The sequence below is a fragment of the Callithrix jacchus genome, chromosome 9 (genome assembly GCF_049354715.1).
Source record: "Callithrix jacchus isolate 240 chromosome 9, calJac240_pri, whole genome shotgun sequence".
In the NCBI taxonomy this organism is placed as follows: Eukaryota; Metazoa; Chordata; class Mammalia; order Primates; family Cebidae; genus Callithrix; species Callithrix jacchus.
In genome coordinates this window covers 123,130,915-123,156,198 of record NC_133510.1, presented here as the reverse complement: position 1 = coordinate 123,156,198, position 25,284 = coordinate 123,130,915, and the positions used below count along the sequence as shown (strand labels likewise).

At 40.8% G+C, this 25,284-nt stretch overlaps 1 protein-coding gene and 1 non-coding gene across 6 annotated transcripts in view; one reads left to right on the top strand and one right to left on the bottom strand.

Moving 5' to 3' along the window:
- BICDL1 (BICD family like cargo adaptor 1) overlaps positions 1-25,284 on the bottom strand; it is a 119,073-nt gene that overhangs the window by 69,115 nt on the left and 24,674 nt on the right. The window lies entirely within an intron of this gene.
- LOC118144608 (U6 spliceosomal RNA) lies at positions 23,855-23,961 on the top strand. The gene has a single exon (XR_004729374.1). It is a non-coding gene; the product is annotated as a U6 spliceosomal RNA (small nuclear RNA).

Here is a 25,284-nt window from a genome sequence, read left to right as displayed (position 1 = left end):
CCATCACGCCCAGCTAATTTTTTTTGTATTTTTAGTAGACATGAGGTTTCACCATGTTGGCCAGGCTGGTCTCGAACTTCTAACCTTATGATCTGCCTGCCTTGGCCTTCCAAAATGCTGGGATTACAGGTGTGAGCCACTGTGCCCAGCCTATTTAGCATCTTCTACGTCCAAGGACTGCTCTAGGTAACACACATAGCCTACTTCATTTTCTCTTAACAATGCCATAGGATGAGTATTGTTAGCTCCATTTCATCGATAAAGACACTGAACTGAAGCTAGCAGAGATTAGGTCACATAATTGAGGTCACTTAGCTAGTAAATGATGGAGCTAGGATTGAAACGTTGGTCTGATCCCAAAGCCAATGAGAGTGCTACCACACCACCACACCCAAGGGAAAAGACAGACCTTGTGTCCACTTCTGGTTAGAGTTAGCAGAAAAACAGACACCGGGTTGGCACCTCTTTCTGAATGCTTTGAGACCTCGTTTGTAATTATCTCTAGCCCTCAGCCCTGACCTCTCCTCTGACTTATTTTATTGTATTTATTTATTTACTTTTTGAGATGGAGTCTCGCTCTGTTGCTCAGGCTGGACTGCAGTGGCATGATCTCGGCTCACTATAACCTCCGTCTTCTGGGTTAAAGCAATCCTCCTGCCTCAGCCTTCTGACTAGCTGGGGATTACAGGCACCCACCACCACATGCGGCTAATTTTTTTTTTTTTTTGAGACGGAGTCTGGCTCTGTCGCTAGGCTGGAGTGCAGTGGCGCGATCTCAGCTCACTGCAACCTCTGCCTCCTGGGTTCAAGCAATTCTCCTGCCTCCGTAGCTGGGACTACAGGTGTGCGCCACTACACCTAGCTAATTTTTGTATTTTTAGTAGAGATGGGGTTTCACCATGTTGGTCAGGATGGTCTCGATCTCTTGACCCCGTGATCCACCTGCCTCAGCCTCCCAAACTGCTGCGATTACAGATGTGAGTCACTGAGCCCAGCCTTAGGTTCTTATATCCAACTGCCTATATCCCACATCCACTTGGAACACTAATGTGCATCACTTTCAACATTTCCAAACCTTAACTCTTCATTCGAGGGCCTCCACCCAAACATGCTCCTCCTTGACTCTTCCCTTTTCAGTAGATGGCAACTTCATTCTTAGGAGTTTTGGGCCCCAAATGGGAATCATCTTTGACTTTCCCCTCATACCCCTTATTCAACCCATATACACATCCTGTAGATTCTACTGTTGAAATATACCTCAGAGGACTGTTATGAGTATAAAATGAGCTGATACTTACAAAGCCAGTAGAACAGCACCTGGCATATAATAGGTGCTATATGAGATTTACTGGGTAAAATTAACATCCAGGATGCTATCACTTCTCCCCATCTTCACTCTCCCATCCTAGTCCCAGCCAGCATCGCCACCCAAGAAGACTACTGACTACAGAGCCACCTACTTGGTCTCCCTGCCTACCCTTGCCCTCCTACAGCTTATTCTCCGCAGCAGAGCAAACCTCAGAAACCCAGGTGAGACCATGTCACTGCTCAAAACCCTCTAGAAGCTTTCTCTCTTACTCAGAATAAAATATAATAAAGCCCTTACCATGACTTCTAAGATTCTATAGGATTCCTTCTTGCATCCCAATCTTATCTCAGATCTCCTCTTTTCTTTGCTGCACTCTCTCTGTTCTACTCACACTGACCTCCTTGCTGCCCTCAGACCTGCTGAAGAGACTCTTATTTCAAAATCTGTGCATATGCTTCCCCTCTGCCCGGAATGTGCTTTCCTCAGACATTCATGAGGCCTATTCCTGCACTCTACTCGGGTCTCTTCTCAAATGTCATCTTATCAGAGAGGCCTCCTTTGTTCAGCCTAACCCTACCTGTGCCGACCTCTATTCCTTTCCTCTGTTTAATTTTTCCCTGTAGCACTTATTACACCTGACAGATAGTTCTTTGTTAATCGAGCTATTGCCCCTTCCTCTGCCCTTGATGTAAGTTCCAAAAATTCCAGGCCTTTGTTTTGTTTGTTGCCATAACCCCAGTACTCAGAAGTGGGCCAGGCACATAGCAGACAAATTTGAATACCGGGAAAACATGTCTATATTAACTCATTTTTGGCTTAAGATTGTCTGTAACAGGGAACAAAACAAGGTCTGTAAAATCCCCATATTACATAATAAGTTCAGGTTTCAGCAGTAAAATTTAAATACTAAGAATATTAGGATGGGTGTGGTGGTCACGCCTGTAATCCCAGCACTTTAGGAGACCGAGGTGGGTGGATCACGGGGTCAAGAAATTGAGACCATTCTGGTCAACATGGTGAAACCCTGTCTCTACTAAAAATACAAAAATTAGCTGGGCGTGGTGGCACGTGCCTGTAATCCCAGCCTCCTGGGAGGTTGAGGCAGGAGAATTGCTTGAACCTGGAGGTGGAGGTTGCAATAAGCTGGGATTGCGCCACTGCATTCCATCCTGGCAATAGAGCAAGACTCCACTTCAAAAAAGAAAAAGAATTTTATCTTTTAATCTTCTCTTTAGAATAAAACTGATAGAAGAGGAATCAGGTTGATTTTTGGCCCTTGCCTCTAACAATTATCAATAGTCATAAATTCTACATAAGTTAATTAGATATAAAATCTTTCTCTGCCCTCTCAGATTCACCTTATTTGGTATGTCCACTTTATGCAAACTATTGAACAAGATTTCAAGCATAATGCTATCTCCTTACAGAAAAAATTCTTGGCAAGATTTTTTCTTAAAAATATTTCCTGCTGGCTGGGAGTGATGGCTCACACCTATAATCACTTTGAGAGGCCAAGGCAGGTGTATTACTTGAGGTCAGGAATTTGAGACCAGCCTGTTCAATATGGCAAAATCCCTCCTCTTCTAAAAATACAAAAGTTAGCCAAGTGTGGTACGCATGCCTGTAATCCAAGCTACTTGGGTGGGGCTAAGGCTCAAGAACTGCTTGAAACTGGGAGGCAGAAGTTGCAGTGAGCTGGGATCATGCCACTGTACTCCAGCCTGAGCAACAGAGTGAGACTGTCTCAAAAAAAAAAAAATTCCTATTAAACGTTCCAACATGGAAATGTGGGGCCAGGTGTGGTGGCTAACGCCTGTAATCTCAGCACTTTAGGAGGCTGAGGCAGGCAGATCGCTTGAGCTCAGAAGTTTGAAACCAGCCTGGGCAATCTGATGAAACTCCGACTCTACAAGAAATACAAAAAATTAGCTGGGTGTGGTAGTGTGCGCCTCTTGTCTCAGCTATTCAGGAGGCTGAGAGAGGACGATGGCTTGAACCTGGGAGGTGAAGGTTGCAGTGAGCCAAGATGGTGCCACTGCACTACTGCCTGCATGATAGAGCCAGACTTTGACTCAAGAAAAAAAAATGAAAAAGAAGGCTGGACTCAGTGGCTCAAGCTTATAATCCCAGCACTTTGAGAGACCAAGGTGGGCAGATCGCCTAAGGTCAAGAGTTCAAGACCAGACTGGCCAACATGGTGGAACCCCATCTCTGCTAAAAATACAAAAAATCAGCCATGCATGGTGGTGCACACCTGTAATCTCAGCTACTCGAGAGGCTGAGGCAGGAGAACTGCTTGAACGCGGGAGGCGGAGGCCGCTGTGAGCCAAGATCACACCACTGCACTTCAGCCTGGGTGAAAGAGTGAGATTCCATCTTAAAAAAAAAAGAGAGTGAGAGACAGTGAGAGAGCGCAAGAGAGACAGAGAGAGAGAGTGAGAGAGAAAGGAAGGAAGGAGGGAAGAAAGGAGGGGAGGAAAAGAAAAATGGAATAGCAGAGTTTAGAGTTTGGATACAGCAGCTAGGTAGTCTGGTAATGTCCCAGTGGGACACTCTTACCAGTAAAATTGGGTATCTGCTGATGAAAATACTTCTTACATTTTGCATTACTAATGTTCTGTATTGGCTGATGGTTGCCATGGAAAGAGTAGCAATGCTAATATGAATTAGGCCCATAGGATTTTACCACTATTACAGAATTATTTTCTGCAAAAATAATTCATTGAAAAGGTAATATGGTATGTGGGGCTAAAAAACTGGTGATAATCCCTGAAAGTGGGGGAGGGTAGAAGAGCCCAAACTCCTCCTCTGGCCTCTGTCTCCTCAGGGCTTCAAAAACATTCCAGGTCACCCTTCAGGGGTAATTAGACACTGCTTAATGTTCTGAGCAGGCATGTTTTCTTGTTTCTCCAAGGATGGTGAGGGAACAAGAGCAATTTGCTACTTCTGAAAACTGCCTAGTGGATTGGCTTGTGGAAATGAAAACAGCAGACTCTGAAGTTGATTAACTCAGTTGTCTACTTCTGAGAAGGATGGAAGGTCAAAGGATGAGTCTGGTAAAACAAATTCATATTTTTAAAAAGTAGAAATGTATTATGCAGACCAGGCTACAAAGAATGTCTTTATTATTTTATTTATTATATTTATTATAATTGTTTCTAAGTGAGCATCAACGTCTCAGGAAGAGTTAGGAGATTAAAAGCACATCTAATTTGCTCAACTATTAAATACATAATAAAAATCCATTTCCTACTTTTCCAAGGTGTTAGAAATTGATTAATGTCTGTGGAAGCTTTCAGGTATACAGTTCTCCTTCACTGCTGAGCGCTATTCTATTTAAACTCCTCTCTGCTTCCTTAATGTCAGTCAACTACTTATGTCTGTCTGGGATGCCAGGATGGAGAATATTAATGAACTGCATGCAGTGTTACAAGCCTGAAAATTCTCAGGAGCAGGGAAGCTTAAAAACACAGAAAATGCAAAACCTCAAGACTAAGGCTCACTTAAATGCCAGAAAAATTATTTCAAGCAAAAAAGAACCTGTTCCAAATAACCTGTCTCCTCAGATCCCTAGGTGAGATAGTAGGTGCTTTAGAAATCAAAGTGTTCATTTTTTATAAAACTAACATACTAAAGGGAAAGCACAAATACAACAAAGGCAATAATTCCAAATAATGCTGTACCCATTTCATTCAACATACGACTACTGTCAAGACAACATGTTAAGGCACTGAATAACTTGTAGCACTTCATTCAAGCAGGACATGAAACCTAAGTGAAACAAATGAGATGTCACACTTGCTAATGTAAAAGCAACAACACAGAAACACATATATTAAAACACTCAGTTGATAAACTTAAGTTCTGGAAAGTGAATCCTCAAAGCATACTGAATTGATTCCTTTATTATAAGTTTGATTATGGTGAACTTAGACATATGTCTGTGCAGTAAGATTCACCGAGTTTTGTTTTTTTTTTTTTTTTTGAGACGGAGTTTCGCTCTTGCTACCCAGGCTGGAGTGCAATGGCGCAATCTCGGCTCACAGCTACCTCCGCCTCCTGGGTTCAGGCAATTCTCCTGCCTCAGCTTCCTGAGTAGCTGGGATTACAGGCACATGCCACCATGCCCAGCTAATTTTTTTTTTTTTTTTTGTATTTTTAGTAGAGATGGGGTTTCACTACGTTGACCAGATCTCCTGACCTCGTGATCCACCCGCCTCAGCCTCCCAAAGTGCTGGGATTACAGGCTTGAGCCACCGCGCCCGGCCGCTGTTGTTTGTTTTTGAGACAGAGTCTTACTCTGTCACCCAGAATGGAGCGCAGGAACATATTCTTGGCTCTCTGCAATCTCCGCCTCCTGGGTTCAAGCAAGTCTTCCGTCTCAGCCTTCCAAGTAGCTGGGACTATAGGCATACGCCACCACGCCTGGCTAATTTTTGTATTTTTAGTAGTGAAGGGGTTTCACAACTGGTCTTGAACTCCTGACCTCAGGTGATCCTCCCACCTCAGCCTTCCAGAGTGCTGGGATTACAGGCATGAGCCACCACGCCCAGCCTGATTCACCAATAGTTCTAAGCCTTCCAGCCAGCCAGCCATAATTGCTACCTAAACCCAGAAGAACAGGCTTTAGACCAGATGAAAGAAATACGTGTCCAGATGAAATTTAAAGATGTCTAAACAAGTCTAACACTCCCATACAAGCAAATTGCTTACTGATTCTATAGCTTGTTTCCACAGACTTAACAAAGTATAGCTGGTTTACACTGCAGCAGAAATAATTAAACTAGAATAAAGGCTATCCTATGGATAATTGAGTAAATTCATAAAAGTCTTGAAATCACCTTCCATGGTTACACCTTCTGATCCATTAATTTTACTGCTAGGAATCTATCCTTAGAAAATAATCAGAGAAGCTGTCAAAGATGTATGTACCCAGCAATTCCCTAAGTATATATCCCATAATAATGTATGCTTATGTGCACCAGACTGTATGTCCAAGGCTGTTTACAGCAGCACTATTTATTAATAGCTAAAACCTATAAACCATCACCAGTGAATCAGACCTGTTAGTACTCCTACAATGAAATATAATACACCAAAGCAAATGAATTTACTAAACTACATGCATCAACATAAATTGTAAAAACAAAATGTTAAGTCAAAGAACACACAAAATAATTCACAATCTATTATTCTACTTTTTAAAAATTCCAGAAAGGCAAAACAAAATGGTATGATTTATGAATACATACTCAGCAGGTAAAACTCACTATAATGCAAAGGAAAGGAATGATTACTCTAAAAGTCAGGTTAGTGGTTCCTCTGGGGGGAAGAAGAGGTTGTGCTTATGGAGGGGAAACAGTTGTGCTAGCAACACTATTTCTCAACCTGTGTGGCGGTTACATAGGTATTTCTTTTACTGTAATGTTTCATTAATATACATTTTATACTCCTTTTGTATAGAGCATGATTTTTTGAAAATATTTCTTAAAACGAAGATTTCAGCACAAGGGCATTTCCCAGAGCTCCATTTACAACTAGTTTAGTAGGGGTTTAAGAGCAGGATTTTAGAGTCAGCCACCTTTGAGGTGAATCCCAGTTCAGCCACTTGTTCACTACACATGGTGACCTTAGGTGATAAATTTAGCGTCTCTGAGCTTCATTTTTCTCATTTCAAAGAAATAAGGTTACAAATCACTTAGGGTTAACATGGGATCAAATGAGAGAAAGTAGTGTCTTGCATAATGCTTGGTACACAATAAGCAGTCAATACTTTGTCTCTATTTGTTTATTCAATTAATTAATTTATCTATTATTTTTTTAGATGGATTCTCACTCTGTGACCAGGCTGGAATGCAGTGGTGTGATCTCAGCTCACTGCAACCTCCATCTCCCAGGTTCCAGTGATTCTCCTGCCTCAGACTCCAGAGTAGCTGGAATTATAGGTGCACGCCATCACGCCCAGCTAATTTTTGTGTTTTTAGTAGAGAAGGGGTTTTGCCATGTTGGCCAGGCTGGTCTTGAACTCCTGAGCTCAAGTGATCCGCCTGCCTCAGCCTCCCAAAATGCTGGGATTACAGGCCTGACCAACCATGCCCAGCTTCTCCTTTTATTCTTATTCTGGAGCAACAATTACAGAAACTCCTAACTGTAAGTATCTTCTTTGTGCATAATACAATTATACTAAGAGTTACGGGGAAATAACACAGCAAGTGGAGGTAAGATAGACAATAATTTAAAAGAATGTTTTAAGGTTACATGAAACAGAGACTGGAAGTGGCAGGGCTGCAATGCTGCTGGCCTTGAGGAGGCAATCAGCTGTGCTGTGAACTGCCTACAGACAGGGTCAACATCTAAGAGCCACAGGCCTCAGTCCTATAGCAACAAGGAATGGTATCTGGCCAACACCCTGGATGAGCTTAGAAGAGGACACTGAGTTCCAGTTGAGAACCTGTCCTGGCCAAAACCTTGAATGCAAAATTGTGAGACCCTGAGCAGAGAACCCAGTTAAGCCATTCCAACTCCTGATTGTTGGTAATGGTGAGATAATAAATAGTTAGCTGACCCCTGCACCCCAATTTTTGAAAGAAATGAGCACGTGAAGCCAAATCCCAGTAAGAGAATTTCTGGGATGATATTACATCCCAAAAAGGGTCATAAAGTCACACGTCCTGCCCTCTCCAGGGATTAACTGTCTAGGACCAGATGCCTCTGTTCAAGCTTGGTGTCCTACTCCAAGGAAGGAGACCCACTTGCTAGACAGCCGCTCTCAAACCCCTCTGTGTTAATTATAGTATCACAATTTTAGTCATAAAAATAGTCCAATCACGCCTTCTTGAGTTACACTCAAGTAACCTTGATTTTATTTTTCATGTTCCTAAATCTGTGCTCATTAAAAGATAATTCTTAGTTTGTCATTTTTACAGATGGCAGATCTCATCCATATTTGTAGCCTTCCTAATTTCATTCATAGGGATAAAGTATCCTTTCTATTAGTCTGTAACTATAGTTCATTTTCCAAAATGAGAACAGCAAGTTTATGGACCAAAAACCATGCAGTAAAGTTACTTGTGAAAATTTTCAAAATGCTCAATGACCACAAAAGATGAGGAATTGCATACCTGTAACCAGCTGTGTTGAAATAAGTATCTTTCAAAAGCCAATGCCTGAACACTCCATAGATTACTTTTCTGTCAATGGGGAGAAAAAACTGAACAGGAGGATCTCACATCACCACCACAGTTCAGGGGTCTCAGCACTGGTGACAGAGGGACACCAGCTATGTGTCATCTGATATAATATATCAGAAGTGCACATCTTCTAGCCAAAAATGTTTTACCTAAATCTATCAAGCTTACATATATAGTCTCCAGTTAATAGGGAATAGAAGAATGAACTAAACGTCATTATGAGGAGGCAACCAGGTAAATTTAAAAGCAAGAACTCTCCACAGGAAAACTGCCCCAATTTCTTCAACATGTCATTGGCATAAAAAAGGAAAAGGATTATTACAGAATGAATAACACTTAAGGGACCAGACATAATGCACCAGACATTGAACAGAGTCCTGGTCTGGATCTTGATATGTGAGCCAGTTGTAAAGGGCATCTTTTGAGGTCAACTGGGGAAATTTCAATTTGACTTTAAATTACAATAATGAAAAATTACTGTAGCTAAAAGGTGGAGATCATTGATCTAAAAAGCAGGTTACAAAGTAGTATATGCAGCATGTTATATGATTTTGGCTTTAAAAAATTAGAGATATATTTACATATGCCTAGAAGAAGGTCCCTAAAGATCTGTACTAAGCTGTTCTCAGTAGTGATCTCTGGAAGGTGTAAATAGGATGTTTTAAAATTATTTGGCTTGCCTCTATTTTTAATTTTTCTTCAGTGTATATGTAATACTTTTGTAATAAAAGGTTAAAACAAAATCTCCCAAGGCAGGACCATATAAATGATAGTGACTTCAGAAAGTGAAAGAATCATTCACTGTGTGCTAGAATGGTGAGGAAAGCTATCCTGGAGATTAATTAATCAGCTGGTCCTGAAAATTGCGACAGGCAGAAACTGTCAGTTCAACCCATCAGTCAGCCTAAAAGTGACAGGGCTGTGACTTGACGAGGCCATAAGATACTTAGGCCACAAAACTAATTTCTTTTTAAAAGATCTCTCTTTAAATCCTAGTCAGCTACTCCTTGTTTCTGTCATTCTTCAGGACCCCAAAGCTACCCAATTCATCACTACCAGGAAGAGGAACACCAACTTATTCTGGACTTGTTTTCTCAAAAAAATTCATTCTTCCTGGCTTCTGAGAATGCAAGGTTCTAACACAGGTATGTGTGAGGTCATGTATACACATAATAGGGTGAAGGGGAAGATACAGTGGGAGGAATTTTCTTTTTGAAACAGGGTCTCACTCTGTTGCCAAAGCTGGAGTGAGGTGATATGATCATAGTTCACTGCTGCCTCAAACTCCTGGGCTCAAACAATCCTCACACCTAACCCTCCCAAGTAGCTGAGACTATAGGCACACACCACCATGCCCAGCTAATTTTTTTATTTGTAGAGATAGAATCTCATTATGTCACCCAAGCTGGTCTCAAACTCCTGGGCTCAAGTGATCCTCCTGCCTCGACCTTCCAAAGTACTGGGATTACAGGTGTGAGCCAATGCACCCAGCCAGGAATTTTCTTTTGAGACTGTCAAGACAGCAGACATAAAATGGCCTTTTTGAATTACATAGGGATCTACCACTTTCATGAATGTGCAGACTCTAATCTTGTTTCTTTTTTTTTATCTTGTTTTTTGGATTAAGCCATTTATGCATTCAACAGACATTTGATAAGTACCTACCATGTGCTTCGTGCACTAAGAGCTACATACACAAAAAGGAAACAAGTAAGTAGGAATAAAGTATATTGACGCCTTCAACTTACCCTGAAATATATCAAAAAATAAGATGAAGTGATGGATCAATACAGATGGATATATGTGTGATAAAAAATAATAAAGTAACATGTTAATTATAAAATACAAGTGACGGGTATAGGGTGTTCATTGAATGGTGTTCGTTGAATGATTCTTTTAACTTCTCCATATGCTTGAAAAGTTTTTTAATAAAGTGTTGGGGAAAAATATGTATACCTTGGTGCCTTGCCTGTAGCTGGTGGTCAGTTCTCAATAAATGTTTGATGAATTTATGAAAACCCAAACAGATTGAATACAGTAGCTTCTAAACTCCTATCTGGAAACACGTTCTATAAGAGAAATTTGAAATTTGGTCAAGCCCAAGGTTTTTGATCCTCTGAGACCAAAACTCATGCCTTGAGGCAAACTGGGTATTTGTCATGTCCAGACTATGCTCTTCACTCAGTTACTGTTGAAAGTAGCAACAACAACATAATCAAAAAAAAAAAAAAAAAAAAAGAAAGTCGCAACAACAAAAATAATCCAGGGGTAGAAAAGCAACTTGAAGTATTGTAAGAAAGAAAAATAAAGCAAATACGAGATGTGTATATTCTATATCATTAGCATATAGCTCTAGGCAACTACTTTAGTGATGTGGGGTCATCCTGCACTTGGAACCTGAAAGCCCAGGGTTCTAGACAACAACAGTTTTGCTACAAATCAATCATGTTACGTTACCTTGGGCAAGTCATTTAGTTTGAGTGTCCTCTTTTGTAAAACAGAGACAATATGTGCCTTTCTACCTCCTGGGGTTCTGATCACGGAAATGCACATTTTGTAAATCTTAAGCATAATACAAATGTGAGGTATCTTCATCAACCTGTTAGCTTCAAGTGATGCAAGCCTGTCTCACTTTCCAAAATACACGCATCTCTTCAGGAAAACAGAGCAGATAGTCATTATTAGGCCCATTCTTAGGTTTAACGAGGACTTGACCTTTCCTCTAAGTCATGGGGCTACATTAATAATCTACATCTCTCCTCATTTCCAGATCAATCCACTTGTCATATAGCTATTATATCCAGGAGTATGCTCTGCCCTAATAGTTGTTTACTAAATATAGCTACGAATACAGTTATTGTTTACTTGAAATTTGCTTAGAGACAATTTTAAGGGTCCTCACCACTCACTCACACAAATGGTAACTAAGTTTGGTGATAGATGTGTTAATTAATTTGACTGTGGTCATTTTTCAATGTATACATCTATCAACTCATCACGTTGTACACTGAATATATACATTTTTTTCCAGTTATTCTTCAATAAAACTGGAAGAAAAAATATTACTTTAAAAGAAGGTTGGTAGATATTAGCAACAAAAAACAAAATTCTGGGCTGGGCATAGTGGTTCATGCCTGTAATCCCAGCGCTTTGAGAAGCCAAGGCAGGCAAATCACCTGAGGTCAGGAGTTTGAGACCTGCCTGGCCAACTTGGCGAAACCCTGTCTCTATTAAAAATATAAAAATTAGCTGGGTGTGGTGATGGGTGCCTATAATCGCAGACTTGGGAGGCTGAGGCAGGAGAATCACTTGAATCGGTGGGTGGAGGCTGCAGTGAGATAGCAACACTGCACTCCAGCATGGGCAACAAAGACTCTGTCTCAAAAAAAAAAAAAAATTGGGAAACACTGGGTTAAACAGATTTCTTTACTTTTCTTACAAAAGATTTTAATGTACTAATATATACTGCAAACCTCCAAGAGATCGATTTACTTGACCATTGGACATTTTAAATTCTGAGACACATTGCTTGGCATTGATAGTATTAAAAAAAGCTGCTGTAAATGCTTTTGAAAATTCTAAATAGATCTGCATTTCAATTCATGGTACATGAATGACAACCAAATTAAAAATAAAAAAAGAACACTAAGTTATAATAATCAAAAAGTCAGAGACTGTGTTCGATAGAATGAAGCTGAAGAATGTTTGTCCTACTGAGTGGAAAAAATAGTGCTAACCTTTCGGTAAAATTACAGCCACGCAATTCAGGGCACAGAGCAGAATACCACCCCGGGGTTGCATAGTACATTCTGTTCATACCTGTGGAGATCTCAACATGTCTTCCCTTGTATGACTTAGAACAGGGTACACTTTGGGCCTCTAACCACATGCATTAGAAGCCATGGGTCTAAAGGCCCTGCACCCTCAGCTCAGGGCCTGCTTTTGCTCAGGAGGCATTGCTAGAGGCTCCTCACTGACTTCTTAAATCACCACCACCTCAATGATCATTGTTACCTGCCTGCTTTTTCCTAAGTTAGTTGCCTTCCAATTTGACTCCTTGCTTACCCATGACTTAAGGGATCTGTAGACTCTACCTAAATAGCTAGGTTTCTGACCAGTCGTAACTCACTGTGGCCTATTTCATAAAATAACACATTTTCTTGTTTTTTTTTTCTTTTTTGTTTAGAGACAGGGTCTCACTATGTTGTCCAGGCTAGACTTGAAGCTCCTCTAGGCTCAACCTTCAGCTAGCTGGGACTACAAGTGTATAACACCACCACACTCAGCTATTTTCTCACTAATATCTTTTTTTTTTGAGACTGAGTCTCACTCTGTTGCCCAGGCTGGAGTGTACAGTGGGCGATCTGGTCTTACTGCAACCTCCACCTCCTGAGTTCAAGTGATTCTCCTGCCTCAGCCTCCAGAATAGCTGGGATTGCAGCCCCTTGCCCCCACACCCAGCTACTGTTTTGTATTTTTAGTGGAGACAGGTTTCAGCATGTTGGCCAGGCTGGTCTCAAACTCCTGACCTCAACTGATCTGTCTGCCTTGGCCTCCCAAAGTGCTGGGATTACAGGCATGAACCACCATGCCCAGCTAATATCTATCTTTTTTTTGGAAACCAGTTCTTGGATACATGATTGACAACTACCCTTTGTAAAGGCCAATGAAACAGAAGAGTCTACGAGGTAGAGAACAAAACAGAATTAGAGATACTTTCTTATTAATTAAAACTCTAGTGAAAAATGAAACTTGGAGAAGATCTATCAAACCAGTATTCCTAATAAAGTGTGTAGTCCAAGATAATGCTACATTCCAATTCTAGATCCTTGACTAAATCAATAGTCATGACCCTGGTGATCAGACATTGTGAGAAAAAGCCATTTACAGCTAGCCTTCAAAATAGCCAATTTCCTCAATGAATTCTGAGTCATTAACAGCATAGTGTACGGTAAGGCAGAGTGAGATTACTACCCACCATGACCTCAATTAAAACTCTGCCTTATAAACACCCATTTAGGAATATGACAGTCAACATTGCGGTGCCTCTGAACTGAATCTTCTTGCTATTGGCCTATCTTGTACTGCTCTATAATTGCAAAGTAAGAGTAAACAGAGCTGTCAATTAGGAATGACAGTGTTAAGTGATGTTAGCCTCTGTCTTGGATGAGAATAGCTAGTTCTGTGGTCCCCTAGTTCTGTGGGGACCAAACATATTTTGGATGCTACTATACTATACCCAACAGAAAATTCTAGGACATAAGTTGTTCTACGAGAAAAGTCGTATTTTCATCACCACCTGCAGAGTGCAAATTGGCTTTTTAAAGATCTCAAAGAAATCTGAGGAAAACGGCTATGATAGAACACAAGAAAGTGACAACAGTATGAGTTTTCGCAGGACCCAGATGATAAACTTTGGGCAAATCACAGTCTTTATGGGTCTCGGTTTCCTAACCTGTATAACTGGGATAACAACACCCAATTCAGTTTCCTTACCTGGAAAAAGGGTAATATCTAATACCACCATCATCAGTCTCAGTCTCAACTGAGATAACATATGAAAACAAAAATGCTATTATTACTAAGCAGTTTCAAGATAAAGTGATGCCTCAGGATATTCACCTTTATTTCACAAAGGGATGTGAAGTTACACCATTATTCTCATTTCAGGCAATGGAATAGCCAATAATTCATATTCTTTTTATGATACAAGTTTTCCCATGGAATTCCCACCTCAGTTTAGTACCAACCCCAATTCAGCTGAAAGTGGTGGTGGGGTGAATCAACTTCTTATACTGCCAAGTCTTTGTCATGCCACAGCACTGAGACCTCACAATAATGCTGGGCAGGTTAGTGGGACACATCCACAGAACAAGCAAAGAAAGCAAAAAAGATGACTGACAAGCTAAAGCCTATGACGCTGCAGCAGAAAACTTCTGCTCACAACCCATGTCAACAAGTGCTGGGAAGCTGCCTCAGGCAATGGTCCTTCCTTCCTGCCACAGAAACCCATAAAACCCTCTGAGCTGAAGCAGCTCTTTGCCTTGGTTATTAGTGTATTTCCTTGTTATAGGTGCTTTAAATAAATCTTCCGTAGTTTTTGTCCTTTTTCCTCAAGGGTGATTAGCTCCTGTTAGTCTACACTTGGCAAAGCCTTCTGTTCCACGTTATCTTCCATGTTCTTGTCTACCTAGCTTCTTTTATTTATTTATTTATTTATTTTTGGGACGAAGTTTCGCTCTTGTTACCCAGGCTGGAGTGCAATGGCACGATCTTGACTCACTGCAACCTCTGCCTCCTGGGTTCAGGCAATTCTCCTGCCTCAGCCTCTTGAGTAGCTGGGATTACAGGCACGCACCACCACGCCCAGCTAATTTTTTGTATTTTTAGTAGAGACGGGGTTTCACCATTTTGACCAGGATGGTCTCGATCTCTTGACTTCAGGATCCACCCAAAGAGGATCCTCATGATCCTCTTGGCCTCGGCCGCCCAAAGTGCTGGGATTACAGGCGTGAGCCACCGTGCCCAGCCTTGTCTACCTCCTAGCTTCTTATCCATTGCTCTAAATGACAATATTATTTGTTTTTTAGAACTTCACTTAAAAACTTGCTAGGAAGATAACTTAAGCCTACAGTAAAGTAAATATTATACTATACAAATGAAAATATGTCCATCACCTAAAAGTGTTAAAGTTTCCTCCATTTGCTTTGTAAATTTTTTCTAAAATATTTTAAAATAAATCACAGACATTAGGATATTCTTTTCTATAAATGCATATTTACATAAATTTCCACGTCAATTTCAGAACAAATTGATGAACTGCACTTGTCAATTTCTACAAAAAATACTTCAATATAAAATTCTAAATAAATAAATGTGGGCCGGGCATGGTGGCTCACACCTGTAATCCCAGCACTTTAGGAGGCCAAGGTGGGTAAACTGCTTGAGGCCAGGGGTTTGAGACCAGCCTGGCCAACATGGCGAAATCCTGTCTCTCATAAAAATACAAAAATTAGCTGGGCGTAGTAGTGGTGTGTGCCTGTAATCCCAGCTACTCAGGAGGCTTAGGCAGGAGAATCACTTGAACCCTGGAAGCAGAGGTTGCCACTGTACTCCAATCTGGGCAACAGAGTAAGACTCTGCCTCAAAAAAAAAAAAAAAATTAAAAAAAAAGTGGTAACAGGGATGTGGTCTATATAGAAATATATACCACAGTATTATTAATATTTCACATATACATAAATGAAAAATAATTCCTTAATATCATCTGATATCCAGTGAAGATTTGATTTCCAACCATACTATACCTATTTTGAAAATAGCTTTACTAATGTATAATTGATATATTGTAAGCTGCACATATTTAAAGGATACAATCTGGAGTGAAGGTGATCAGCAGTCAATGCTGTGAAGTAGGGAGTCTGAGTACCAGTGGGAGCAGGAAGCCTTCAGAGTGGAGGGTCATGTGGAAGCCCCACTGGACAGGTTGAGAGAGCTGAAGAGAGGACAAGGGTGTAAACACTGCATAGGGACCATGTTCTTGGGCAGGCTCCATGAGATGTCCTCACACCCACAACTCTGACCCCCAGAAACAAGAGCTTCTGTCTCCTACGGTGTCCCTCCAGTTCCCTGTACTAAGAAAGTATAATATCACACATGCTTTAAAGAAGGAGGTGTCAGCCGGGTATGGTGGCTCATGCATGTAATCCCAGCACTTTGGGAGGCCGAGGTGGGAGCATCATTTGAGGTTAGGAGCTTGAGACCAGTCTGGCCAATATGGTGAAACCCCATCTCTACTAAAAATACACACACCAAAAAAATTAGCCGAGCATGGTGGTACATGCCTGTTAATCCCAGCTACTTGGAGGGCTAGGGCAGGAGAATTGCTTGAACCTGGGAGGTGAGGTTGCAGTGAGCCAAGATGGCACCACTGCACTCCACCCTGGGCAATGGAGTGAGACTCTATCAAAAAAAAAAAAAAAAAGAGAGAGAAGAACTTAAAGAAATTATTATATTTGAGAGTACAGGCTGGACACGATGGCTCATGCCTATAATCCCAGTACTTTGGGAGGCCAAGACGGGCGGATCACCTGAGGTCAGGAGTTTGAGACCAGCCTGACCAACATGGGGAAACCCCGTCTCAAAAAAAAAAGAGAGAGAGAGTACATATTGAAGGGTGCATTGGGAGCTGAGAAGCAATAAACTTAGATAAATGACACTGGCGACTCGGGAGGCTGAGGCAGGAGAATTGCCTGAACCCAGGAGGCGGAGGTTGCGGTGAGCCGAAATCGCGCCATTGCACTCCAGCCTGGGTAACGAGCGAAACTCCGTCTCAAAAAAAAAAAAAAAATGACACTGTAGTTTTTTTCAAGTTTCTTGTGTTTGGCATTCACTGAACTTCTTGGATCTGTGGGTTTACACTTATTATCTTTGGATAATTTTCAGCCATTATTTGTTCAAAAGTTGTTCCACAGCTCACTGCTAGATTTTTTTTCTGTGTTTCACTGTGGATAATTTCTATCACTATGTCTTCAAATTCAGGAAATCTTTTCTAATGCCTAATCTGCTATTAATGCCCTTTAATGCATTTTTCACCTCAGACATTGTCATTTTTATTTCTAGAAGTTCAATTTAGGTCTATGTTTTTTGTTGTGAGATGGAGTCCCGCTCTGTTGCCCAGGCTGGAGTGCAGTGGCACAATCTTGGCTCACTCACTGCACAACCTCTGCCTTCCAGGTTCAAGAGATTTTCCTGCCTCAGCCTCCCAAGTAGCTGGGATTACCACTATGCCGGCTAATTTTTGTATTTTTAGTAGAGACAGAGTTTCACCATGTTGTCCAGACTAGTCTCAAACTCCTAACCTCAGGTGAGATGCCTGCCTTGGCCTCTCAAAGTGTTGGGATTACAGCCATGAGCCACTGCGCCCGGTCTTAGATCTGTGTTTTGTATCTTCCATGTTTCTACTTAAGTTTTGAACATACAAAGTAAAGTTATGAGAACTCTCCTGATGTTCTCTGCCAAGTCTAACGTGTGTCAGCTCTGCGTCAATTTCAACAGATTATTCTCTTTATCATAGACCATATTTTCCTGCCTCTTTGCACACCTGGGAATCTTTGGGGGTTTTTTTTCTTTTTTTTTTGAGATGGAGTCTCACTCTGTCACCCAGGCTGGAGTGCACTGGTGCAATCTCAGCTCACTGCAACCTCTTCCTCCAGGGCTCAAGTGATTCTCCTGCCTCAGCCTCTAAGTAGCTGGGATTATAGGTGGCCGCCAGCATGCTGAGACAATATTTTGTATTTTTAGTAGAGACAGGGTTTCACCACATTGGCCAGGCTAGTCTTGAACTCCTCATCTCAAATGATCCACTCTCCTTGGCCTCCCAAAGTGCTGGGATTAGAGGCATGAGGTACCGTGTCCAGTACATACTTGAGAATCTTTGACTGGATGTCAGATGTTGTGACTTTTACCTCGTTAGGTGTTAAATATTTTTGTATTCCCTTAACTCCTTTTGATCTTTATTATGGGATAAAGTTAAATTATTTGGATATAGTTTGATCCTTCTGAATTCTGCTTTTAAGATTTGTTAGGCAGGCCCAAAGAAGTACTCAGTTTAGATGCAAGTTTATCCAACCCATGGCCCAGAAAGGCTTTGAATGTGGACCAACACAAGTTTGTTAACTTTCTTAAAACATTTTTAGATATTTTTGCAATTTTTTTGGTAGCTCATTAGTTATCGTTAGTATATTTTATGTGTGATCCTAGGTAATTCTTCTTTTGATGTGGCCCAGGGAAGTCAAAAGATTGGACACCCCTGGTCTAGAGCTAATTATTCACTACTACTAAAGCAAGACCTTTCCAAGTACTGGCTGGTAGTAATAAGCTCTGTTGCAACTACTATATGAGCATGGGACACCATTCCTTCAAATCCTCAGTCCTGAGTAGTTTGCTGACATGTTTATGTTGATCAGTCTCACTATGTTGCGTAGGGTAGTCTCAAACTCCTGGGCTCAAGCAATCCTCCTACTTCAGCATCCCAAAGTGCTGGGATTACAGGCATGAGCCACTGTGGCCAGGCTCTTTTAATGAATACTCAAGAGACCTGCTGATCTCTGGGGTTCTCTCTGTATATCTCTCTTCTTTCTGCTACTCCCTCCTATGAACTGTAGCTGCACCAGTCTCACTGGATTCACAGTACCCTGTCAACTTAGGGAGTTCATTGAGCTCTGCTTCATTTTCTGCTCCTGGTGCTACAGCTTTGAAAGTCAAGGCAGTCTGGGGGCAACTGTAGGCCGCACCACTTTTGTTTCCCCATTTCTCAGGGATCACTGTCCTGCGTTACCCGATACCCAATGTCTTGAAAAAATTGTTTCATATAGTTTGTATGTTTTTATAAGTGGGAAAGTAAACCTGGTCCCTGTTATTCCAGCTTGACTGGAAGCAGAAATATATATATATATATATTTGTTAAGAGACAGGGTCTCACTATGTTGCGTAGGGTAGTCTCAAACTCCTGGGCTCAAGCAATCCTCCTGCTTCAGCATCCCAAAGTGCTGGGATTACAGGCATGAGCCACTGTGGCCAGGCTCTTTTAATCTTGAACAAATTTCTATCCCACATATTTCTACTTTTCTGTGAAACTGAATAGACCTAGCTAGTTTTCCTACAGGTTGTCCACTTTCTGGAATTATCTGATGTGGCTTCCTCATTAAGTCAATTAACTTGTTCCTCCAACCCAGAGGTTGACAAACTCTGTAAATAACCAGAAACCAAAACTGTGGTTTTTGTGTCATGTACTACCCCTGTGACATATTCTTCTTTGTTTTTTTGTTTTTTTTTTTGTACAAGTTCTTTATTTTATTTTTTTGAGACAGAGCCTCCCTCTGTTGCCCAGGCTGGTGTGCAGTGATACTATCTCGGCTCACTGCAACCTCCTCCCCCTGCGTTCTTCTTCTCCTTCAGCCTCCTGAGTAGCTGGGATTACAGGCATATGCCACCACACCCAGCTAATTTTTATATTTTTAGAAGAAATGGGGTTTCACCGTGTTAGCCAGGCTGGTCTCAAACTCCTGATCTCAGGTGATTCGCCCACCTCGGCCTCCCAAAGTGTTAGGATTACAGGTGTGAGCCACCACACTCTGCCGATTCTTTTTTTTTTTGAGATGGAGTCTCACTCTGTTGCCCAGGCTGGAGTGCTCTGGTGCTATCTTGGCTCATTGCAACCTCTGCCTCCTGGGTTCAAGCAATTCTGGTGCTTCAGCCTCCCAAGAAGCTGGGACTACAGGTGCGCACCACCACGCTTGGCTAATTTTTTCTATTTTTAGTAGAGACAGAGTTTTGTCATGTTGGCCTGGCTGGTCTCAAACTCCTGGCCTCAAGTGATCCACCTGCCTTGGCCTCCAAAAGTGTTGGGATTACAGGTGTGGGTCATCGTGACTAGTCTTTTTTTGTAAAAGTCCTTTAGAAATGTAAAAACCAGGCCAGGCGCAGTGGCTCACGCCTATAATATCAGCACTTTGGGAAGCCGAGGTGGGCGGATCATGAGGTCAGGAGTTGGAGACCAGCCTAACCAACACGGTGAAACCCTGTTTCTACTAAAAATACAAAAATTAGCTGGGTGTGGTGGCTCGTGCCTGTATCCCAGCTACTCAGGAAGCTGAGGCAGGAGAACTGCTTGAAGCCGGAAGGCGGAGGTTAGAGTGAGCCGATATTGCACCACTGCACTCCAGCCTGCTGAGTGACAGAGCAAGACTCAGTCTCAATAAAAGAAATGTAAAAACCATTCTTAGCTCAAGAGCCTTACAAAGACGGCCAAATCCAGCACAAGGCCCATCTAAAGCCTTGAATAGATTCCAGTGAAATAATTTTCACAAGAACACATCACAGGTGAGCTGTTTATCTTATACTGCCTGGTTGTCCTATCATTCATGATGCCAAGATGGAGCACTATGTGAAGGAAAACCCCTCCCATTGTAAAGCTGTGTCTTTCTCCTTGTAATCATCAAATAATCTGTGGGCTGACATGTCCAGTTCTCCATCTACTGTTCACCTAATAGTTTTATCACCTATAGATGATTTTTGCCTGAATCAGTTGTTTTATTAGAAGTTGAAATGGTTATTCTCTGATTATATAATTACTTTTATAAATACAAGCAGGCATTGTTATGTAAAGAAGAGCATACCCTTACCACCTAGAGTTGTTTGGTTATCTTAAAAAAAAACAATGGGTGCCCCTGGAAACATGCTTCATTTTTTCTTTTTATCAATATTTAGAGTAACAAGTTGATATTTAAGTAATGTTTAGTGCTAACAACTGTAGAGGAAGCTTTCTCTTTTCTGAGTATTATTATGTCACTGACTTTGGAGTTTTCATGTGTCATATTCATGCATTTAAATCAATTGCAGCCAACTGTCCAACTGTCCCATCTTTGGCCCATTAGAGTCCCTTCCAACTGGTTTTTCTGTCCTTTTGACACAATTCCATTAGTTCGTCTGTTTTAAACTGCAGTATAATTATTCCATTAGATTTTAACAGTGTTCTTGTTTCCGGAACAGGATCATGTGTCAGGCTCACCCTATCAAGTTCCCGTTTCAGACCTAAAATTAGTCATTTCTCCAGGGAGCCCTGGTTATTTAGAAATTAAAATATGGGCACTGGGGGTGCTCATTACTACTAGTATTTCATTGCTTCTAGGCCCTTTGAGGACAGAACTAAGAAAAAAAAGATATATGAACTGCACTTCTATATTCTGATTCTGGTTTGCCTATCCATCCTAACCTTTTTGACCTCTCTCTTATTGCTTGCCGGCTTCTTCACAGCTGCTCCTCATACCCATTCCCTTGCTTACATCATACTTGCTATAATTACTGAAGCCTCTCTTGCTAAATACTAAGGTGCTACTATTTTTGTCCTTGGGTTGTATGACATTGCATGACTTTGACCATGAATCTCAGTAGACAAAAATGAAGAGATATCGCCATTAAAATAATGTGTCTGCCAGCTGCAGTGGTGCACACCTGTAGTCCCAGCTACTTGGGAGGCTGAGGCTGGGGGATCTCTTGAGCCCAGGACTTCCAAGCCAGCCTGGGCAACACAGAGATAAGACACCAAGACTCCATCTCAAAAAACCAAATGAACAAAAAACAATGTGTAGCAAGATTTAGCTGCTGAGGACCAATGATACAATGCCACATCTCTGTTACTTACCTATGAAATCTGGAAAATTTTTTTTAAATTTTCTGTTTTCTGGAACATCAAATTTTGTAACTTTCTGCATACAGAAAAGTTATTATAGGCACTGCAGATATTAATGACTAAAACACAATCTCTAACTTCATAGTCCTTTCACCTTTAATGCCCAGGTGATGAGATACAATATGAGTAATAGTACATGAGAGTCAGAGGATGAAAAGAAATATAAATAAATGAGTAACAGTACAAATGCAGTTACAATTTACTAAGCCAGATAAAGACTTTTTTTTTTTTTTTTTTTAAGAGACAGGATCTCACTATGCTGCCAGGGTTGGAGTGGAGTGGCTATTCATAGGCACAATCACACTACTAATCAATATGCAAGTTTTAACCTTCTGTTTCTAACCTAGGCTGGTTCACCTGACCTTAAGCAAGCTGGTGGTCCCCCACTCCTGAGAGGTCACCATATTAATGCTATGGACACAAGACACAAGACTTTATATGTAGTCTACAACCCTAACAACCCCACAAGGTATAGAGTATGATTTTTTTTTTTTTCAACAATTCCTATTTTCCAGATGAGGAAAATGTGCAACTGCAAACTACCTGAACCTCAACCAACACAACCGATAAGCAACACAGTCAAAATAAATCTAGGTTCATCTAGTGCCAAAACCTGCATTCATTTCACTATAGCATACAGCCTCCTAGAAAGAGCGATGGATGAAATATACCCTGACTTCAAGATTTAAAGTTTTTGCTTTCATTTCATACAATCTCTTTCTCAGACACTGACTGTGCTACTTAGGTGGAAGAAAGGCTTACCTAAAAGGTTCCTACAGTGCCTTGGAACTCTCAGATTCTAACAGGGAATCTAAAAGAGTCCATTTTGTTCAATTTCCTTACCAATGAAGGAATTAACTTGTAACATTGGCTACTGATGCTAAATCAGGCAAGAATAGCTGTCTCCAATTCTGGTTTCACATTAGAATGGTAATTCTCATCTTTGTCTACACATTATAATCACCTGCTTTTAAAAATCTAGATGCCCAGATCACATCCCAAAGCAGTTAAATCAAATCTCTGAGGGTGGGACTTAGACATAAGTATCCAGCGCAAAAGCTGCCCAGCTGATTCTAATATACAATCAGCGATGAGAATTACAGCTTTAGAATACAGGAATAGCATTTACTAAATGACGATGGATTGAGAGTGGGGAGGAGAAGGTTTCTATCCAAAAAGATGAAACCAAAGGAAATAGGTAGATATCAACAAGAATCTGAAGAAAGAAAGAATCAAGCACGGAAACAGGTGTTTGTAAGTATCCATATAGTCCCTATTTCAAAAAAAAGTTCAAGAAAAGCAGACTACTATTAATTTCACCTAATTTAGGTTAAGTTAGAATTCTCAGCTGTTGGCTCCACAGCCTATACTCTATTAAATCACACCGCTTTCTACTAATAATAGCTATCACTAATTGAGCAACTATTATAGGGCCAAAGCTCGACATATTTTTTTTTTTGAGCTAGGGTCTCACTCAGTCACCCAGGCTGGAGTACAGTGGTGGAATCATAGCTTACTGCGACCTTGAACTCTTCCCTCAGTCACCCAAGTAGCTACAACTATAGGCCCATGCCACCATGCCTAGCTAATTTTTAAAAATTTTTTGTAGAGACAGGCCTTGCTACATTGCCCAGGCTGTTCTCAAACTCCTGGGCTCAACCAATCTTCCTGCCTTGAGATACATTTTCATTTAGTCTTCGAACACTTCATGAAGCAGGTCTCTATTTTACAAATGATGCATAAAAAGACACAAAATAACTTGCATTTATTTCTAAACAAGTCATCTGGACCAGTGGCTCCCAACTTATAAACCATGAATCCTTTGGGGATACTGAGTTGCTTTAAAAGCGCTGCCTGTATACTGAATACATCATGTAGATTCATGGTGTTGGGATTTAGAATATAAATCCTTCTAAAAGTATTACTCAATCCCTGTGTTGTTTTATAAATCTGCTGATACTAAAACAACATCTCTTACTATGTGAAGGTCTGCAATTTGTTTTTTTACATTCTAAAAAGGAGTCCTCTTGTGGAGAAACTGAAACCCTCATGCATTGTTGGTAGAAATATAAACTGGTACAAGCTTCTTTGAAAATCAGTTTGGTGCTCGCTTGGGTAGCACATATACTAAAAATTGGAACAATATAAAGAAGAGTAGCATGGCCCTGTGCAAGGATGACACGCAAATTTGTGAAGCGTTCCATATTAAAAAAAAAAAAAAAAAAAGGAAAAAAAATCAGTTTGGCAGTTTCTTAAAAAAAAAACATAGAGGCCGGGTGTGGTGGTTCATATCTATAATCCCAGCACTCTGGGAAGCTAAAGTGGCCAAATGGCATGAGCCTAGGAGTTCAAGACCAGCCTGGGCAACATGGCAAAACTGTCTCTACAAAAAATACAAAACTTAGCTGGGGATGGTGGCACATGCCTGTAGTCCCAGCTACTTGGGAGGCTGAGGTGGGAGAATCACCAGAGCAGTGAGCCATGATCACACCACTGTATTCCAGCACGAGTGACGGAGACCCTGTCTCAAAAAAAAAAAGTTACACAGACACACCATATAGCAATTCCACTCCTAAATATCTACCCAAATGAAATTAAATTGTTAAAGACTTGTACATGCATGTTCATAACAGCACTATTCACAATAGTTGAAAATTGGAAACAATCCAAATCTCCATTAACTGGTTATGGATATACAAAATGCAGTATATTCACACAACAGAATACTAGAAAAGGAACTATTATGTGCTATAACATGAGTGAACCTCACAAACATTATGCTAAGTGAAAGAAGCCAGACACAAAAACTGTACATTGTCTGATTCCATTTATATGAAATATCCAGAGAAGGAAAATCAGTTAGACAGAAAGCAGATCAGTGTTTTCCTGGGGCTGAGGATAGGGAGAGGGGTGAGTACTGACTGCAGAAAGATATAAGGGAAGTTTTTGGGGTAACAGAAATGTTCTAAAATTGCATTATGGTAATGGGTGCACAACTCTATACATACACTAAAAACAGAATTATATATTTACAGTGGATGAATTTTATAAACTGTAAATTATGCTGTAATTTTATTTATAAACTGTAAATAAGGCTGTTTCAAAATATTGTAGAAGGTCATTTGATGAGGTCTTAAAAAGGGGGTTCCTTACACTGAAAGACTGGGAACCCGTGAGCTAGACAATGGAAAAGGAATTCAGCAAGAATGAGTATATATTAAGCTAAGTGAAATAATTCTCTGGGTGGGTTAAACCTTTTAGTAAATGGTCAAGTTTGCTATACATTTGAACCACAGAAGTAAGTAACATATGCTTAGCTGGCTTGTGAATCTCGTTGTAATACATATGAAGTTTCCAGATAAGGTGCTCAGCCCTGGGAGGGGGCAGTGCCCTGAGTGCGCAGTCCTTGACTCAAATACATGAATTAACCATAAGAGATGACAGAATGTAAACAACAAAAGAAAGGTACTAAAGCACTCTAGTTGGTCAGCATGAGAGATCAAAGCTGGTGGGAGAGGAACACGTAAGTTCTC